The sequence below is a fragment of the Phasianus colchicus genome, chromosome Z, assembly GCF_987193195.1.
Source record: "Phasianus colchicus chromosome Z, bPhaCol1.hap1.1, whole genome shotgun sequence".
NCBI classification, from domain to species: domain Eukaryota; kingdom Metazoa; phylum Chordata; class Aves; order Galliformes; family Phasianidae; genus Phasianus; species Phasianus colchicus.
The window spans coordinates 38,816,488-38,836,460 of record NC_143476.1 but is presented as its reverse complement, the minus strand read 5'-3'; the positions used below and the strand labels follow the sequence as shown (position 1 = coordinate 38,836,460).

Genomic DNA, 19,973 nt, shown 5'->3' with positions numbered 1-19,973 from the left:
GCTATGGGATTAAAAGTGCATACCATATTTAAAGGACCAGAAGATTTTTAGTTATGAGAGTTGCCCTTTTCTGATTTTTATGCAGCAGAACTTATCTCCCTTGCAGCATCCCTGTATCAGACAGGTGAAGCAACTGAAGTTCTTCCTTCAGGTCCCAAACCACAAGGTGGTTCAAGGGGAGTCCTTGTAATTCACCACTGCATTGGCAGTTCTGATTACCTCTGATGATACCTCATGTTAACACAATAAACTAGAAGTGTTCTGTAAGCATTTACACAACAGTGGTATATTTCCTTACACCATAGTAGTTTAAAGATAAAGGAGGAGAACTACTTTTGTCCAGTAGATACAGTTGAGAAAGTAAGAGATTCTGGTACAGAAAAACAGGAATCCACAGTGCACTCCTTTGTGGTGCTGCCATTGATTAAGGTGTGAAAACAATTCTGATTGTCATGCATTTTTGAACTCTAACATACTGTTCTGTGGTGCCCACCTTTCTGTTCATAACTCAGACAGTAGAAGAAGAGGTGAAAAGGAATGTAACTGATTTTGTGGAGTAGACATTTTGGCCTTTTTAACATTTGTCTGAGGTAAAAGCAATCTTTAGCTTCTACTTTTTGCAGTATTCCTCAAGACAGCTGAAGTGTTTTCTTAACAAGAGCAAAGTAGGTGCTAATTTCAGGGTAGGATGACCCTGGAGTAAACACAATAGAGTTACACTTTGCACTGCAGATAGGTCATTTGCTTGTGTAGCATCTATATGGATCTTTATTTCCCTCCCAGGTCACTCTTCAGAGTGAAGCTGAATTTGGAGGACCAGTTTTGCAAGAGGACAGCTCAACCAGTGAGTTGTTTGCAGGGAGAGAGCAGTCTGTTTTCACCTCTTCTCTCCTTTACTTACTTCTTACTCCACTGAGTCTGCCAGAAAACTGGCCTTCTTTTTGACCAGCATTTTGGTTCTAAGCAACCAGGATGTCTGTGGGCTGGTCTGACCAGTCTGACCATTACAGCTGGTTCAAGTCCTTCACTTGTAAGCGGAGTTGAGCCCTCCTCTCCCTATGTCAAGGACAGCAAACACTTGCAGGACTCTGGTTTCATTTTCTGTGTTGGTGAGGTTACAAAGAAAAGTAACTTATGGGGAAACCTATATCAAATTTCTGTGGTACTGAAAGAAGTAAAGTTTTCCTCCCGTTCTTTCCTATTTGATGTTAAAGAATATTTTACTAAACAGAGAGATAGTGCTACTGTAGTCTTAATTTTTTTTTTTTTTTCCCCATATGCATCTCCTTGTTTTGGGCTTCCTGTGCTTTACAGGGATGTTATTTCAGTCTGTTCATTAACTTGGTGAGAGATCTTTTTGAAATTCATTTGAAGTGCTCCACAGGAAGGGTGTTGACAGCTGTGGTTACCTGCCAAGCAAATAATAATTACATGATGCACCTGTCCTCTCCCAGCATTGGGTAAGTAGGGAGAGGAACTCCCATTACTGTGTGCTCAGCACTGCACTTCTTTATTCTGGATAGAATTTGGGTGGAAGAACTAATTTTGCATCCCTGTAAATAGAGTTGGGATGGGATATGTGCATAGGACTTTGGGTTTTGAACAGGAAGTATCACAGGTAAGCTGTTTCTAAGGAGTATAATTTCCGATAACGAATATCTTGATAAGTAATACATATTATTATAATGTATATCTTTGTAAATAACAGTAAGTGGTATTCATCATGGGGCCATGAACAATGTAGGTTCCTGAACTAAATTATTTTTCTCTTATTTTTGTTGTGATTGTAAGCTTCAGATATGTCATTATCAAGTGGAGAGCTAATTTCTTTGTTCAGTGGAGTAATTCAGCTTGAAAGAGATGCATTTTCTTCTTCTTCTTTCTTTTTTTTTTTTTTTTTAATTTTTTTTTAACCTGATCCAGAGAAACACTTTAAAAGAAAACAATTTGCTGTGATAGAATACAAAACTAACATCAATTGGAGAACCATTTAGATAAGTTCAAATGTATAGAGGCCTTTACTCTAGGTGCCTCTGAGTGCGTGAGTAGTTGTGTTATGTTCTCTGTCAGTCATGGCTAATGGAGAGAGGTGTGTGCTGTGCTGGAAGGAGGTACAGGTAAGGGAGAGAAGATGCTGGAACTATAGTCCATGCCTCTTCTAGTTTAATGACATTGAAACTTTAAGAGAAGTGCAATTTCATAGCAAGTTAGAGACAAAAATTCCTGAGGGATAAGAAAATGACAAGTTTTTACTACACATTTTTCTTTCAAGTACAAACTTACTGCATTTTCAGTGTGATTTGGCTAGATCCAGAGGACTCCGTTATCCAATAGAAAATGAGACTTAACATTTTTTCATTAAACAGGTTGAAACCAAGTTAAATAGAGGTGCCAAAGTCTGCTTCCAGAATGTGTTTGGAGTCTGCCTTATGAGCAGATGGCTACCCTGTGAATGAGCCAGCTATAGTCTTGTACTTCGGACTGCTGTTGGCCTGCAGTGTGACCTTGGGTCATTTGTTTACTGACTCTCATGACTCTTGTCTTTCATCTACTGCTCTCAAAATCCTTGAAACAGGCTACACAAAGGACAGTGGAATTTGTTGTGATAAGAATTTTGTGGTTACATCTCACATCAGAGCTTACCTTAAGCAAACAACTGATTACTATGTATTAGATTAGAAGTTTATTATTAGAAGTTCTTTAAGATAGTGTTTTTTGATGCCTTGTAAAATGATGTGTGTTTACAAAAGTCTGTTTTTATGCATTGGTGGATATGTAGCTGTCCTTGAAACAGGATTGCCCACTGTGTTTTCATTAGTATTCAAATGCAGATTGTTGCAGTTACTACAGGTGTACTATTAAAGACTATCTGAAAACCAGGAATTTTATAGTAACATAGATTTATAACTTGTTTTCTTTGTGGTTATTGTGAACTTATAAGAAGTATCAAACACAACTTCACTCCATTAATGGCTTTTCTTGCAGTATAAAATAGGAGGACTCCTCTTGGCGTCATAGAGTTCATTTTGCTTGCAGGTGTTGGCTTCTAATCTACTGGCCTTTTTTAGTGCTTGGTGCTAGCAGTTTACTGGTTTCTGCAGTGTAATGAGATGTGGCTGATTGCAGTGGTTGTGAGCCTCCAGTGGATACAGGATAAAGAGGTTCTAAAACATGTAAAATACTGTTGGAATTCAACTGTAAACCCTGAAGGAAACTCTTCATTTGACATGAACTTTAGGAGACCTTCTTTTGGAATGTAAAAAAAATAAAAAGAGAAATAGAAATAGAACTTCATGGACTGAAAAGATTTCTGTTGAAGTCTTCTCTGTAGTGATGGAGGAAGATTAATAGAATGAAATAAAAAATATGATTGATCTCCACTGTGCATAGCACAGTTTAATTTGCTTTTTGTCCTAATGGCAGAGAAATTTGCAAGAATAAATCTTCACGTGGAAAATTCTAGGGAATTTATATTCCTTCTGGAGTGTGTATCTAGGCACAGCTCTTTTCTCTTTCTTTGTAAGAGTTTTGGAGGAAGAACAGCTTTACTTCTGCTTTTTCCATTAGTCAGTCTTATGTCCGCTTACAAAATACATTAATCCAAATGCAAGTGCCAACTCACTTTTTTTAATGCAGAAGTACGAATGATGTTATTAAAGGTTCAGCTGTTACTGGTAAAAACTGGTGCATGAGCAAGGAGGTGCTTGTGTAAGCTGCTCTTTGCACTCAGACACTTGGGTTTGCTGCAGAGTTGCTTTCCAAAATTCTTAGAGCTACTTTCCATTGAGATAGCCTGCGTAACCCACATGCAGTGGTGAATGAGGGTACCTGGAAAAGAGAACATCTATTAATGAGGTAGCAGGATTATCTTCTGCATCACTCTGTGAGCTGCCATGGCTACAAAACCAACTCCATTATATAAATAAATGGAGTTGTGCCAGTCACAACCAATACAGCTTATGTTTTCCTGAGTCAGGTGTTAGCTGTTCTCTTCTAGGAAATAAATTGGATTAAATGATGATCATAGCTTGAGGTCTTCTAATAGAGAGTAGGTCTCTAATGGGCTCTTTTATGTTACACTGGAAGGCTTCACACAGTAATAGGGAATGCATGTGGACAGTGGATTTGGCTCTGGGAGTCTGAGTTCTTTAAGGACATTCTCTAATCTTCAAGGAAACCCATTTGTTACAGTCAAAATCAGGTAGCTGGAAGGAAACTGGATTTATGAGAGCATGAAAGTATGTGAGAAGACACTTGTGAGTAGCAGTGGTTTGCCTTAGGAAGATAAAAAATAGCAACATGAGGATCACCACAGAGGAGGAAAAGAATATACACTATTGTCTTATGTTTTCAGGGTGGACAAATCGTTCAATAGATTCCTGAAAATGATGCTTAAAAGTTGTTACTTAGTTCTCACCAGCAAGTTCACTGTGGAATTCTGGGTGCTAAACCTTTGCCAAAGTTACTTCAGGGAAGTCTGTGAAGATTTTCTGTCTTGAACTGTTAGTAATTAACTTGTTTCCATTTCTGAGCACTTAGATTTATTGTATCTCTGTGTATTGAGTTGGGGAAGTTGCCTTCTTTTTGAGAGGAGTAAGTCTGGAAAGAGTAACCTTGAAGTTTCGTTGCAGTTTGCCTGATGATACCGCTGTCTGCCTTAAAGACTTAGGTTCCTGGGTTAGATTCAGTCGTGTCTGGTTTTCTTTTCTTTTTCTTTATCTGTGGATTGTCATGTGAGAATATGTGGTGATTGCAAAATGGTAGGTAGCACAGCTCCATCATGTTCCTCACTCATTCCTCTCATCAAAGAGAGTAAGAAAATACAATAAAAGGCAGCTGGCTGGAGCTGCTCAGCACAGGGCAGTGCTGGGCTCTGCTCACAGGGGCCTCGCCTGCAGCCCCCCCACTACCTAAACCTTACGGATAAACCCAGAATAGGAATCTTGTGTCTCATAGTCTGTTACAGCAGTATCATCTGCCTTGGGAGGCACTTCTTCACTGTTTGTGTTGAAAATGGGTAGATAAATATTACTCATTCATTTTCATAAAGAACTAACACAGTAATTGTTCATTTCTAAAAATACCTTGTCTCAGAGAATAACACAATGTGTAGGTATATGAATGTAACTTTGTATTACATATAAGTGTCATTCTGCTTGACTTAAGAAGGGGAATGGGCAAAAGGATGAGAGTGTGAAGGGATGGTAAAGATGGAATCTGCAGCTTCCAGGTCACACTGTAAGACTTACATATCTGAGCTGATTGGAGTGGGATACCTTTACTATCAGAGGAAGCAGGTGAACAGTTTTTGGTTTGATGCATCTGTTGGAGTTTAGTTGTCCAGTGTAAAATAAGTTACGTAAACAGTAGTTTTGCAATATGAACTGCAATGGAAATTTAGACGAGAACCAATGTGTCTTATATTGATGCCAGAAATACCTGCATTTGAGCAAGTGAATCCCATGCTGTGAGTGGAAACTGCCAAAAATCTGTGACTTCCCACTTCCGTACAGTGCATTCCAGAAGAAATAAATTTCTTGACTTCATGCACTTTGCAATGACATGCATATTCTAAAAGCGAAGACCTTTTGTCATGGCAGTGGCAGCTGTCCCCTTCTGGGCTACTTTATCTGTGCTGGGCTTCACAGAGGGGTGTTGATGAGGTTGAGGGTGCTGCTGGAACAGCCTGCTTAGCAGACGTAAGTGCTGCAAGGAAGGTGGTGTAGCTCCATTTTGGGCTGGGATGTTAGCAATATAGCCACCATGGTTCCCAGTGCTGGGTCTACAGCCGTGAAATATTGACATAAGCAGGGCATAGCAGATCAGGCTGTGCTCTTCTCTGTGGATGATATTGTGTTGCCTTTGTAAATAGTACAGTCTGAATTTATTCAGTCCTAATCACTGTCACAATGTAGTCAGGTTTAAGGCAGTTGAAAGGCATAGGCTTCCAGAATCAGAATCACAGAATCACAAAATGGCCTGGGTTGGAAGGGAACTCAAGGATCATGAAACTCCACCCCCCCCCCCGCCACAGGCAGGGCCGCCAATCTCCCCATTTAATACTAGACCAGGTTGCCCAGGTCCCCACCCAACCTGACCTTGAACATTTCCAGGGACGGGGCATCCACAGCCTCTCTGGGCAGCCTGTTCCAGCACCTCACCACTCTCATAGGAAAGAACTTCCCCCTGACATCCAACCTAAACCTTCTCTCCCTCAACTTACAACCCTTTCCCCTTGTTCTGCTGTTACTCACCCTTTCAAAGAGTTGATTCCCCTCCTGTTTGTAGGCTCCTTTTAGGTACTGAAAGGCTGCAATGAGGTCATCCCGCAGCTTTCTTTTCTCCAGGCTGAACAAGCCCAGCTCACTCAGCCTTTCTTTGCAGGGGAAGTGCTCCAGCCCCCTGATGATCTTTGTGGCCCTCCTCTAGACCTGTTCCAACAGCACTCTGTCTTTCTTGTATTGGGGAACCCATACCTGGATGGGTGCTCAGTAATGCACTAAATTAAGCTGATAGGCACTCTATTATTATCTCTATTATTGTGTTGTTCATATTGTTCCATCATTTGTAAATTCCGTGGTTTAATTATATCCTGGTCACTGTGTTTATATTGCTGCAGTAATATTGTGAGACATTAGTACTAAATTTAACACCATTTATGCTGTTCGTAGTGATAGAATGTAAGTGTCTTTTAGACAGGTTAGTCTCATTTCATTAGTTAAACTAAAGAAAGCAAGATACAATGGTCTGGTGTACCTTATCTGTTGTAAGAACTGTTTTTCAAGCATTTTTAGAACTCTGAAGTTCCCAAAAAATATTTCTAAATGCACAGGAAGGGAATAAAAACAAATCCAGATCCATTAAAAGTGTCTTTTTTGCCTTTTATGTTGGGTAGAAAGAAAGTAAAATTATTATTGGTGAAATTATTATTAACAGTTTAATAAAGTTTGTGGGAAGGAGTAATTTCAAGTACATTTCTGAAATATTAAATACTCATGAAGCATAGGTCAGAATACACTGCCATTAGGAGATCCCTAACATGCCATTGTATTTTGTGAAAGGTATATAGCATTTTGACAGTAGATTCTCCCCATAACAGAAATAGCATTAGCATTCCTCTGGAATAATGTATTGCACTGCTGGCAGGAATTCATCTGTAAACATCAGTGAATGCGTGAGTATGACAGCAAAGAAGGACTGATACTCAGTCTCCAAAAACTGGCATAGAAGCTAGATTTCAAATTCAGACTGGAGTGGAAATGTGTTTACTCACAGAGTGGTTGCTGCTTTACTGAAAGTAAGGTGTTAATTTGGTTGTGAGATAAATATGAGCCTTTCCAGAACAGTTTTGTGCTATTCTGCACTACTTTTTGCATCCTAGGGAAGCAAGGCATGCTTCAGTTCTTATGCTCTGCTTACAGCAAGTATAGCTTATGTGAAGATGAGTCTGTTTACTGGAGGTTTATTCCTGAGGATCTTCCACATGCATGCTGGTGTTTCAGCTCAAGGCAGACAGTAGAAGCTGTTTTGGTTTCTCCAAACGAGCAGTGTCTCCATTGTGTTCTCCACAGATGTCCTTTTTTTTGTGGTTCATCCCTTGTCCCTGCACACTTGCCTGTGGAGGCATACACCAAGTTTGGCCAAGCACTGCAGCTGCCCAGGCTCTCTGTATCCTTGGAACCTCTCCCAGCTGGGGATGCTGGTGTGGTACTGTGCCATCTGACTGTGTTTATCTGACTGTGCTTTTGAAACAGAAGCTTTCTCAAGTCCTAAGCTGACAAGAATTATAATGCTTGATGTAATGTTTCCTGCCTTTTTTTTTTTTTTGTCCGTGAAGCTGTTCCGTAACATATGTTTGATACTGGAAGAAGCTCTGCAATTAATCCAACTGTCCCAATGACAGAGGAATGCGGCAGATCAGAAGCGAGTGTATAAAGTTATCCCCTACCTTTTAGCATCCATGTGATGAAATCTCTCTTGTGTGAGGTGCAGTTCAGGTGTGTTGAGTATGCCATTTCACAGTCTGGATACAATATCTCTGCAGGGCAATGAAATATGTCAGGTTATCCAGAGAGTGTTGTCAACAAGCAAATGTTTTATGTGTCAGCCTTGCACAGGTGACAACTGTTCTGTGAAGTTCTGTGAGGTATCGTTTCATTTGTCTTAAATGGTGTTGGATAGCTAGCTGCATAATAGAAATCATGAGTTCTGTTATGCCTCCAGTGATATCTCTTGTGAGAAGCTTGTGGTTACGTCAGGTGTGCAAGTTTTAATGAAAATCTATAGAACATAAAGGGAACCTGTTTACATGTCTGTAGCCCAGAGCAGCTGCATATTACATCTGTAACTGTGTAGATGTTATCTTGTGTTGAAATATACCAGTATGGCCATTTTATTGTTGTGAGCTTGATTTTAACTTTGTGCAATCCAGTGATCAAAATATTTGAATTTGAATGTATGTCTTGCAAATTAGCTACTTCTTAGTTTACAGAATATTTCAGTTTTGCCTGTTGTTTTGGCTCAATTTCTTTCTTTCACTAAGTAATGGAAAATATAGTACTGTGGTTCATATTAGTTCTAGAAAAGAAATCGGATTTGAAAGAAACTGAAGAGTGATGATGTATACCACAATTTGGAAAATCCTTGTTTCCTGGCATTGGCAGATTATTCCATTTTAATTGAAACCAGTGTACTCAAAACTTAGGTTTTTCTCCTTTTGTCATGTTTCTTTATAGTGGTTACATTCTCTACATTTATGTATTACTTATACCACACTTTTCATGCCATCCTCAGTGTGTTTGCTAAAGAATGAATCACTGTGTAGTGCCTCAACAGTCTGACTCTAACATAAATGGAATTCATTTGGTTTGTTTAGAGCAAACATATGAAGGATTGGGTGACAGATTCTAGTCATTCAGGCTGTAGAATTTCTGATGTGTTATCCTGTTCTTAAAACAGGAAGTGTGCAAGAAGAGTACTTCAGTAATTGTATGTCCTCCCACATACAAGCAGTAAGGTAATACTTAAACCTGGCTGAATGTGATGTTACCAAAAGCAGTCGCTGTAGGTAGTTCACACTTTCTTCATATATCTGCCCAATTGTTTTCTGTAGTTGAACTTTGAGTTAGAAACTTAGTAGGGACAAAGAAGGGCGTAACAGCAGCCTTTGTTTTCATGCCTCCTGTCAGCCTTCTCAATTACTTTTTAGCTGATACCTGAGCCAAAGCCTGTGCTTTTCTTGCAGTGCTGCACATGACTGCAAGAAACACTTAGTAAAGGAGTGGAGAAGGAAAGAAGGAAAAAATGCACAAGGAAAATGAAGTGGATACTTTGGAATAAAGAGAGGAATAGAAGAGGAAGAAATTCCCAACATAGAAAACAAAAGAGAGAAAAGCATTTCTGACTATTTGCTTGTTTTCGCAACATTGCTGAAATGTGTGTTTTCAGATTGTGCAGCAGCATGAGAGAAGCTGTCTGTTAACTACTAAGTCACTGTCATTGCAGCATCTGCAGAGAGGCTTCCAGTGGTTTTCCTTTTGATAATTTTTACGCATTATAGTGGAAAAATATCTGTAGCCTGCGTATTAAGTCTTACTGGAGTCACAGGAGTAGTCTCTGGGATACTAGCCCTAAAAAAAAAACACTGCTCAGAATTTGGTTATGTAGCTTGCCATCCTGAATTCTCACACATTTTACCAGGGGCAGCTTGGGCTTCCATTCCAGCTGTAGTATGTCAAGGTTTCAGTCTTGGTCAAACACCTGGTTGGCATTCTGTTCAGAAAGCAGAGATGATATTATTGCAGATTACTCTTAAAAATCACAGTGGTATCTTCCTACCTAATAACAGATACTGTGTGTGATACAACTGGGTTTACTCGAATTATTTGTGATGGGATCTAAACCATAACATATGGAATGTGTGGATGGTAAGAGATGTGACTGAAATGGGATGAAGAATAGCAAGGTAGCAATCCAGTTTCCTAACCATTTATTTATGTAGCAACCATAAAGACAAAAGCAGGGCAGTCAGTCTAAGGTTGTTTTGGCTTACTGCCAATTTAGGAATAAATTATTGGTACTAAAATTTCTGTGAGCATAAGCAGTATTCACAAGAATGCTAAAGATACTAATGTAAAATTTTAATGATCAATTAAAATGTTAAATATAATAACGCCACATAACTAGCTAAATAATTACTGGTAAAAGATTTCAATATCATTATCTTCTGGGTGTTGCAGGATGTGTGTGTCTGGCAGGAAGTGGATGAAAGAGCAAAATGCAGAACCTGGGCATGGGCACATTCAGCAATACAGCAGACTTTTTATTGTGGTGTGAGCCAGGATGTGATAACTAGGTCATGGTCTGGATGAATAGATGAAAAGCATGCTGCTGTTTCAAGTGCTTCCTATCTGGAAGACTGTATTAAAGTGATGGGAGGGTTGTGGTGAAGTAGAAACCTCAGATACTAATCAGCCTTTATAAGACCAGGCAATGAATCATCTTTCAGAAGAATTTTCTCTGGTATTGTTTTTCTTCAGTTAAATGCAATTAACTTGAACATACAACTTAAGTTTTATATAAGGTTCTCCAAATTATCTGCAAAAATTTTATCTGCAATCTTCCCAAGATGTTGGCAGGGAATACTTTTAAATTAGCGTTCCAGCTGCTGAATATTAATGGATAATGAAATGCCTTATCCAGATTAGAAGTGAGCTGTTAAGAGAATAAAGTAGATATATGAGTAGAGCATGGCTTTTTAGCACATATTTTGGTGCTCTTATCTCACAGGGACTGTTTGTTGTTGTTGTTGTTCTGTTTTATTTTGTTTTTTTTTCTCTGCAGAGATCTGCTGAAATTGTTTTGGTATAATTACTTTGCACCAGCCTCTGACATCTTAAGGGTTGTATAGATTCATACAGTCAAGTTGAAAAGGAAACTAAATGGTTGTCCTACAGTAAACAGGGGTATCTACAGCTCAGAGTGCTGTCCACTCTGAGCTTGAATGTCTCTGTGTGTGTGTGAATCCTATGAAACCTCGCTTAGAAGGAATGAAACTGTTACAGGTGTGTATGTTGTATGTATACATTCACTGCTTTACTAGAGGTGCTGTGAATTCCTCCACTACTATGACCACTGTAACCATTCATTGGTTTGGATGTATGTTTGGCAGGACAGCATATCCTGTAATATAAGATCCCTACCATCTATGTTCTCTTAAGCATTTAAGTGGCACTTTTCCCTTACAGCAGTTCTTTCTGAGCTCATAAAACTCCCTTTGCTTTATGGTAGAAAGGCATCTTAAAGTTCTGTGGGTTCATTAAGAAACACGACCACAGAACCTCTCTACCAAAATTTTAGAATTATACCAGCAAATCAGTGTTCCTAATGATGTTGCTGTGATTGAGGCCCAAGACAGATGGAGACTTGCTTTTGAATGACAGCATGTATTGCTTATAAATTTACATGTGAAGCTTACTTTTTTCTTGGTCAGAAATTTGGTAGGAGGTACTGAAATTATGGTGTGGGAAACATGCCGCCTAAAGTAGTTCTGTAGGATGAATCTTAGATGTGTTGACATCTCCCACTTTAAAACTGTACCAGCTGTACAGTGAATTTTTAATTACATCAGCAATTGGTTTTTAGTTAGAGGTAAACTAAGCTTTGCCAAGCAGTGGGGAAGGACTGCCATTCAGACCGGGCTCCTTCAAGCATCACCTTTCCGAGACTACTAGGTGTGCTTTCCCTGCCTGCTGTCTGCTCTGGTCACAGAGCACAGTGAATAATCAATTATTTTGCTTCAGGGTAACTGCTTGTTTTAATGATCAGGAAAGAATCCACCTTAATGCTCCCCTACTGATCACTTTTACTTGTTTTGTAAGTAAATCTTTTTTGTTCCCTTCCTTGTGTAGTGTAAAGTGATGAGATTGGCTTGAGAAGCCAAATCCTCAGCTTATAGTGAAGAAAGTTTCCTTCCTATCACACTTGTGGAGAGCGTGATCCTGTGGGTCTCAGAGTGAGTGCTTTTGTGGTTGTAAAGGGCCAACACAAACACTTCTGTCTTTCTAGGGTGTGCTCAGTATGTCTCAAGCATTTGCAGTGCAAGGCCATTGCTGTGATAGCCAGTCAAAGGCTGCTATCAGCAGATACGATATCCTCTTCTCCCAACAGAGTAGACTTGCTTTACTGACAAATTTAAGTTTTGTCTACAAACTTGTTATGGCGAACTTGCTTGTTTACAGCCTTGAGACGGTGCATCTGTAAACCTCACAGACTTAAAAAGATGCCTGAAAGGGACCCTGAGTCATTGTCATCATCTTCATCGTGGTGGCCACTGTTGCTGTTTGCTGATTTGAGACTATGACTTCTATATGAGCACACTAACACCCCCGTCCTTTGTCCAGTGCCACAGGCTGAGACTAGAACTCCTCGAAACAGATGTCCAAATCAATCTTTTTTCCTGTCTGTTTTTCTGATGCTCATTCTTTCTCTGTTTTCTTCAGTTTTCTCTTTTTGTTCTTTTTCTCTTTTAAATCTATTAAGTAATTGCAAGACCTATTTTGGCTTCTGAAAAGCTGTATCTCTTGTACAGTTGCTATGTTGTAAAGCTGTGAATTAGTTGTGAGTCTTATTTTGGTTCCTTAAAGTCTCTGAGGACTGTAAAGAATGACTAAATACTGTGCTTCTGCATATTCTGCTTACCATGGGGGATAATTAAAAATCCACCCAAACCTGCTTTCCAGATCAGCTGGTAAGTGGAAGTTTTGTTTGCTCTGTTGTGTGGCTTTCTGAGAACAATACAGATTGAACAGTATGTAGTGCCAGAGAAGAGGCTTTGAAATCTTAAACAGTTTAGTTTGCTGGAAAATTGCATTGTAAACTCCTTGGGTGTGGAGAAGAGTGCAATTCCATAGCTGTTCCTACAACCTGCTCCTAGTGCAGGGCTCCTCTGGTATTACTGTTCTATTGTTTTGTCTCATAGTTCTTGGAGTTTGGTTTTTGCTACTAAACTGTATTTAAGGATATTTTTTCTGTCTCTGAACAATCCATGATTACCAGCTGTATTCTTGTAAACTGGAGAGGAGGCAAGCTGTCCTTAGGAGAGGTGGTTTTAATCTCAGTGCTCTTTCCTATAGCATGTGTTGTTTAGATCATGTCTCTGAGTTCATTTACTTACTTGTATTTCTGATCTCATAGATGGTGAAGAAAGCGCTTTTTTTTTTTTTTTTTTTTTTTTTGGTACAAGTTACAAGCTACTTACTTAGAGCTTTGGAGTGTGGGTGAGTACTTCACCCCAGGTTATTCTGTTTCTAGTCTGGTTTATGGGAATGCATATGTTTTACAGATCCAGTGTTTCCTGCCCTGCACAAAATAGTAGGTCATTTTGACCAAATGATAAGGTCAACACGATAAAATTACAGGGTGGTAGTCAGAACTGTTCTCTGAACAGAAATCTCTTCAGCCTTCAAGCCAATTTAGTCCTACAAGTTCAGAACAACTCATAAATCAGCACTGACTTATCTACTTCTTTGAATTTTGGAAGTAGAGGACACACAACCAGACTTCGGCAACTACAAAGGCTATGCCTTGTGACTGAGTTGAAATGCAGTATGTTTTGCCAAGTTACAGAACCACCAGACCCTTAGCCTACAAAATCATTCCTGGTCTGATCTGTGAAACCTTTTGTATTTTTCAAAAGACTCAAGTAGGAATACTCTCTCTGGTTTGAGTTTGAAAATGTCCATAATTAACTGTAGTTGCTACCACTTACTATTTGTTGCATATGCATTGGGAACTTTGATGGAAGCAAAGATTTCTTGTGATCTTAGCTCTTTAAATGTTCTTTACTGATCGTAAAATCAAGTAGTTTTTCTAGTATTCATTCTTTAACTGTTAAAGTTAATTGATTCAGGACAAAATTTTAGATTTGTGGCATGAATAACTAAAATATATTTGTAGTTAATATATTTTCCGCCCCCCTCCCCTTTTTTTTTTTAATATTCCTTCATTTGTAAAACGTATGCATTTTGTCTTGTTCAGCTCTGCTTTGTAAAGACAAATAAATCCTATTCCCAATGGTTAGTAGTGAAATTACCTTCACTGTCTTCCTTCTTTAGGGCCCATAACAGTCCCACTCAGATATGAGCTACCAGAGGTCAAATTGAGGGGCTACCTGGGTCAGGCATAACCTCAACTGCTACATGATTTGGGTTGATCTTGTCTCTCAGCAATGTTGAGCTAAGGGTAATTCTTTGTAAAGCAAAATCACTATGCCACATTGAGAACTGGCATAATGAACTGGCATACTGGTTTGTAATGAAGGGTGCAGAACACCACCTGATGATGCTGTAGCCTCCCTGCAGGTCTTTTGCTCTGAAACCTGGAGCTGCTTAGAACTGAGGCTCTGTGTCACCAACCTGCTTCTCCTCTTTTCCCCTGGGACAGCCAGCATGAGCTTTGGCAGAAGCAGCCAGATTTAGGCTAACCTTTCTATATCTGGTTTTCTGAGTAGATGTGGTTTTCTGAACAGTCTTAGTTATTTGTGTTTGTCAGTATAGTGTAGGTAGCATGACTCTGACTTTGTAGCTCTGTTTCTCAATGTAAAAATGAGTAGTTTGAATCAAAATGATACTGTATGATGGAATGTATGATTTCGATGTTTTTGAACACATATGTGGTTTCCTAAAACTAAGGCTTAGTCTAAAAATGAAGTCCTTGGCCACTGTTTCTAGGGTAGAAAGCTTGAAGTTCTAGAGGATAAAATGCTGACTTTTAGTGAAAGAGCTACTGTACTGCTGTATACAGAGACATGCCCTCCAGTGAGTCTGTACGCAAAGAAGAGTAAGGCCCTGAGTTTAGATCTGAGACCACTAGAGCTATTTTGTGTGTGTATGTTCTGTTGTTTCTTACCGCTCACGTGACCTGTCATGGTCATTTAAAAAATGGATTTCTGAGGATTCATGTTAAATCTCAGCTTTTGGATTTTGTCCTTGAGAATTGTGTGAATGTTCTTGGCGTGTGGGGGTGAGAAGGAAATTGGATTTTAGTGTCAATCTACTCAGTTATGCCAGCACTTTGAAAACCAGAATGCAGATTGAGGAGCAAGTTAAGCTGAATAGAACAAAGAGATTTATGAACTGTAACCACAATTTAATTCATTCTTATTCTCTTTTCAAAAGAGAGTATTCAGAGGATAAAAGTAAAATTTTACTTCTATTGAAGGTAGAAATGAAATGAACTGGAAGAGAAAATGCATGTTAGGGAGAATCATTGTGTAGTTTAGTTTGTATCCCTGTTTTCTGAAAGCTGTTAGAATTTACTTACTCAATTTAACCATCCTGTTTATATTTTTAAAGGAATGAATGATAATAACAGTTCTCTGTCGCAATAATTTCGGTGAGAACACCATCCACAGAGACGGCAGGATTTTGGCCAAAGCAAGGTTTCTGAGCTGGTTTTTGCAAAGCAAGGTTTTTGTTGCTACTCCTACCAGAGTGTAGGTCAGCCTAGCCATGCTGTCCACCAGTGTGGTTAAGTGTTTGCAAGAGCAGTGATTGCAAGACCAGCTGACCAGGCAATGCACATGCATTTGTAAAGGCTTTGTTTTATCTTTGTTTTATTAATGGTGGAAAGACGTAGCAGATCATAAGGAATTGACAGTTGAAAGCAAACACTGTTGGGGTACTTATAAAGAGCGTGGCTTTGTGGCTGTGCTTGTAAGCATGCTAGCTATAGCTCAGACCAGTTGAAGTTTGTGAACCAAGAAGAGAACTATAAGAGCTGGATGCATAGCCAAAAAAAAAAAAAAACAACACAAAACAATCATCATTCAAAGGCATTGTCAGTACTGAACTTGCTTCACTGCATGATCCTGTCACTCTGTCAGAATTCACCCTCAGTAGATGCGTGAGGCTAAGGGAGTTCCCAACCTGCTTTAAGGACTTGGAAAGTCTGAAATAATGACTGAAATACTGTGATTCAGTGACTGTGGCTAAAAAGGCACTCTTCCATGTTTCATCCGTCCCATCCTTTGCCCTCCACAGACAGTACTTTATGCTGTCCTCTTTCCTCTGTTGTGTATCCATGCAGGGGATCAAAGAAATGTATTGGGGTGAAAAATCAGTGGTCTCCTTACTTATTTAGTTTAGTACTCAGCCTTATACAAGTTTTGGAAGGGATTATATCCATCTGGGCCATATATCACAGAGGACATGGTAAGAGGACAGGAACATGAAGGGCTAAGAGTTGAAGTGGAACAGAACTTTCCAGAAAGAAATTACACCCATACTTACTCTTGCATGAACATCAGTCTGCAGTGGGTCATAAGCTTAAGTTCTCAAACAACAGAGAAGTAAAGGCTGAACTTCAGTATAAACTAAACAATCAATATTTTGTGATTTCTTTACTGTAATTCTGAGGAATCCCTTTTTCAGCTGACATGAAGCAGTCTTCTATAGCAAGGACATATTCCTGGTTGGATTACTATGGACGCTATTACAACATAGACTTCCAATGAGCAAGTAAGTATGAGAGTATACTAGTACCTCTCCAGAACTTTTGATGAAATGTTAATTCCTGCTACACTTCTGAAAGCCACTAGAATGACACTGATTGAGAGATGAGCCCTCCATTAATACAGAAATGTTTGTTCCTGTGGTGAAAAGCATGCCTAATTTGTATGATGAAGTTTACACCTAAGATTTATCCTCTCTCACCCCTGCCATTGCTCCTCAGTCACAACGGATGGACTTCTTCAGTCCTGTTTATTGTTTTCCGGTTTAATCTCTATGAAAATTTCTGTAGTTTGGCAGAGTCATGAAGTATGATTCTGTTTCTTTTGTCAGACATTGCAGTGACACTAATGTGGAGGTTTTTAAGCAGAAGCTGATCCAATGAAATTATTGTTTGTCAAATGTTACAGGAATACATTCCTTTTTAAGGACCCAGCTTTATAGACAGTTATCCATTATATTCTGCTCTCCTTCTTCAAGTATTAAGCTTAGACATAGAGCAGTAGAGGAAGGGGAAGCAGTTACAGCTCTAAATCAAATAAGAATCAGGTAAAAATCCTTTATTCCACTGAACATTGACACCTTGATTATTAAAATACTGTTTGTACTCTATTCTGCAATCTCTTACCATTGTGGTTTTCACTAATCCCAGGAAACCACTTGCTCTTTTTTTTTTTTCTCATGCATGAGCAAAACAAAGGCTTGCTATTACATGTCAAATGGATGTTGTTACATATTTGGGAAATGTTTCTGACTATGGGAAGACTTTTTTACAGTCAGCGCTTTCCACTGAGGACCTCAAAGCTGCACAGTTCTCATGGTTATCATGTAAGGATTAATGTAAGGCAATCCTGGTAGCACTAGAGAATAATGAGGAACTTGAAGAAACTTAAGAGTCCTTCTGTGAGAAGGACTCAAAGCCAAATTCCATATTTTACTAGAGATGCTGGGACTTTTACCACCACAAGAAAGAGTAAATTCTTGTCCTCAGGCATCAGTTAGCTTCCTTTCACTTGAATGCCAGCACTTACTATTGTAATTTTACACATTAATTAAAATGCTCTATGTTTTCAGCTAAGTGACATAGAAACCATGGACAAAAGCTGAAGCAGGACTTCGTGTGCGTGTGTGTGTGTGTTTTGTGTGTGTTTTAATAATGTTGATTCTTCCTGAAAACATTCACTGTAGAAATCATGGAGAAATTATACAGGCCAGCATCGAGCTCACTTTTTATGAGCTTAGAAGATTGTTGAAAATAGGGTAACATGTAGAAAAGGATACAATGCTTTTAAAACCTAATTCTTGTGTTTGTACATGGTGCTTTTTAGAGACACTTCCTCAGTAACCCAAATTTGCTTTGATCCATTTTTCTTTTTCTTTCAACTCTGGTAAAACCATATTGCAAGTCTATATTACAGGTTAATATGGGTTGTTGTTTTTTGCTTGTTGTGGTTTTATTGTTTGGTTTGTTTGTTGTTCCCCCCTCCTCCCCTCCCTCCCATAAAGAAATGTATGAAGTTTCCACCATGAATTTGCACGACATGATTGTACAGCACTTTTTTTTCTTATGATTAAACCCGAATTGCACAAACTTGTGCAAGATTTGTGGGATATTATTCCTACTTTGATGTTTTTTGCTGTCTAGATAGGAAAGGTGTTTTAAGATTTCTAGAAAGCTCATTGTTCACTCAATACTTCTTTGTACTTTGCTGTGTTAAAAGAACTGTTTGTAATGTAGTATAATAGTTTCTCTCAGTCAGGAGACTGAAAGTAGAGAAAGTATGCATTTGAATATTCAAAAGGAAGAATAGTATGTATGATCCTCTATTAAAGAATTTTGTGCCTTGTATTAAAATTGATAGTCAAGTGTGAAGCCAAATATGAGAAGTCTGCAAAGTGTTGGTACTTAATGGGATTTGGATCAAATATGCTTTTCTGGAGGCTGCAGATGACTTTGAATCAGACCATACAAGTGCTCAGAATGAAAGCTTGTATTTTGGAAAGAACAATATAAAAAAAGATGAGGATGCAGAGTTGATTTTTCAGATAGTGTCTTGTAGGATAGAATGCTTACTGTGTCTTTGATGCTGGAAAGGTCATGTCTTCACTTCCTTGGCAAATAAAATAGAAATTGTACCAGCAACCTTTTTGCTTAAGGCTTGTGTTATGCTTACTAGAGTGCTCTGATGAAAAGCATGTGATTGTAAACAGTGTAATCTAACATTCTTATGCCTTTCTTATGCCTTATGCCATTCTTATGTAATTTAATAGAAACTTTATGAAGAAATGATATGTTGGGTTTTTAACTCAACAGTGACTCAGACAGGGTGGTGGTGATGTTTTGCTTATTTTTCTGTGTGTGTGGGTGGTATGTGTGTGGGCAGGACTGGTTTATGTGCTGATTTGGTGTACCTGTTCACCAAACGGTATCATTCAGGCCATGGAATACTCTCACAAGAGTATTTTGTGTATACTTTGGAAATGCACTTTATCATTTGAAGGAACTGTCCACTTGAGTTGCCCATATAGGGACAGCTGTAAATTAGAGGTCCAATTCAGAAGTGAATCTATCATGGATCAGAAGCCAGTTTCTATGGCCTTTGACATCACTGAATATAAAGAGAAGTCCTGCTGGTGTTACTGGGGTATGAGGACTGTTAGACACAAACAATGCCAAATATGTAATCGATAGTCAAGTTTAATTTTATGTGGATGGGTGGTGCTACTGTGCTGATTTCAAGGAGTTATAATCCATTACAGCCAATACAACAGCATTATTCACAGCATTCAGTCACTGAGATAACCCTCCCAAGACCACATTAGATAATGAAACTGTGAGTATTTCTCATTCTCCACAGATGAGAACTGTCATGAAAGTGAAAATGATGGCAGGCAAGCCAAATTCCTTCCTCAGTACTTTAAAAATCTTGAAGTTTTGCTCACTATTTCTTGTTGGATTATCAGATGAGTTTACTTTTGATAAAGCTGTATGATTTTGAAGCAATATATTTCCTTTCAAAATCTATCACTACAAAGTTTTAATTGACTGTTTGTGATCCAGAATGGAATGACAGACCTCTCATCACTTGCTGAGTAAAACACAGTGCTGCAACATGCTGGAAGTCCAGTGGTGCCTGAGTTTCTGCAATGGTACCGTGACTCAGCCCAAAGCAGAGGAGTGGCTATCCTACCATTAAGTACCACTTCATTGCCTAAACAGTAAAGATACTTTTAGAGACTGTAGACTGTGGCTAAAACTTTTCAATTAGCATAAGCCTTTGAAAGATCCAAACCTGAAGTGAGTGAATCTCAGCTGAAAGTCAGGTACTCTGCTGAAGCTCAGCCCGTTCTTTTGTCCCTTGTAAGTAATACGAAAGTTTATTTCTTCCAGGAAAGTAGTGGTGATGCTATCTGTATCTGTTTAGAAATGCTTGCTTGCTGGGTGCTGTAGTGGGAGCAGTAAGG

The 19,973-nt window shown here is 38.9% G+C and overlaps 1 protein-coding gene across 11 annotated transcripts in view; it reads left to right on the top strand.

The window, feature by feature from the left end:
* The window catches only part of MOB3B (MOB kinase activator 3B), an 89,475-nt gene that overhangs the window by 15,833 nt on the left and 53,669 nt on the right, over positions 1 to 19,973 (top strand). For 5 of the 11 annotated variants that reach the window (XM_090130651.1, XM_031602365.2, XM_090130650.1 and 2 more), the window contains one exon: positions 16,431 to 16,517. The exons of 3 other annotated variants lie outside the window; for them this stretch is intronic. The gene's annotated coding sequence lies outside the window, so the exon portion shown is untranslated. Of the gene's footprint in view, positions 1 to 783; positions 1,461 to 16,430; positions 16,518 to 19,973 lie in introns of all 11 variants that reach the window. 3 more of the 11 variants (XM_090130646.1, XM_090130644.1, XM_090130648.1) reach the window with 3 other exon arrangements.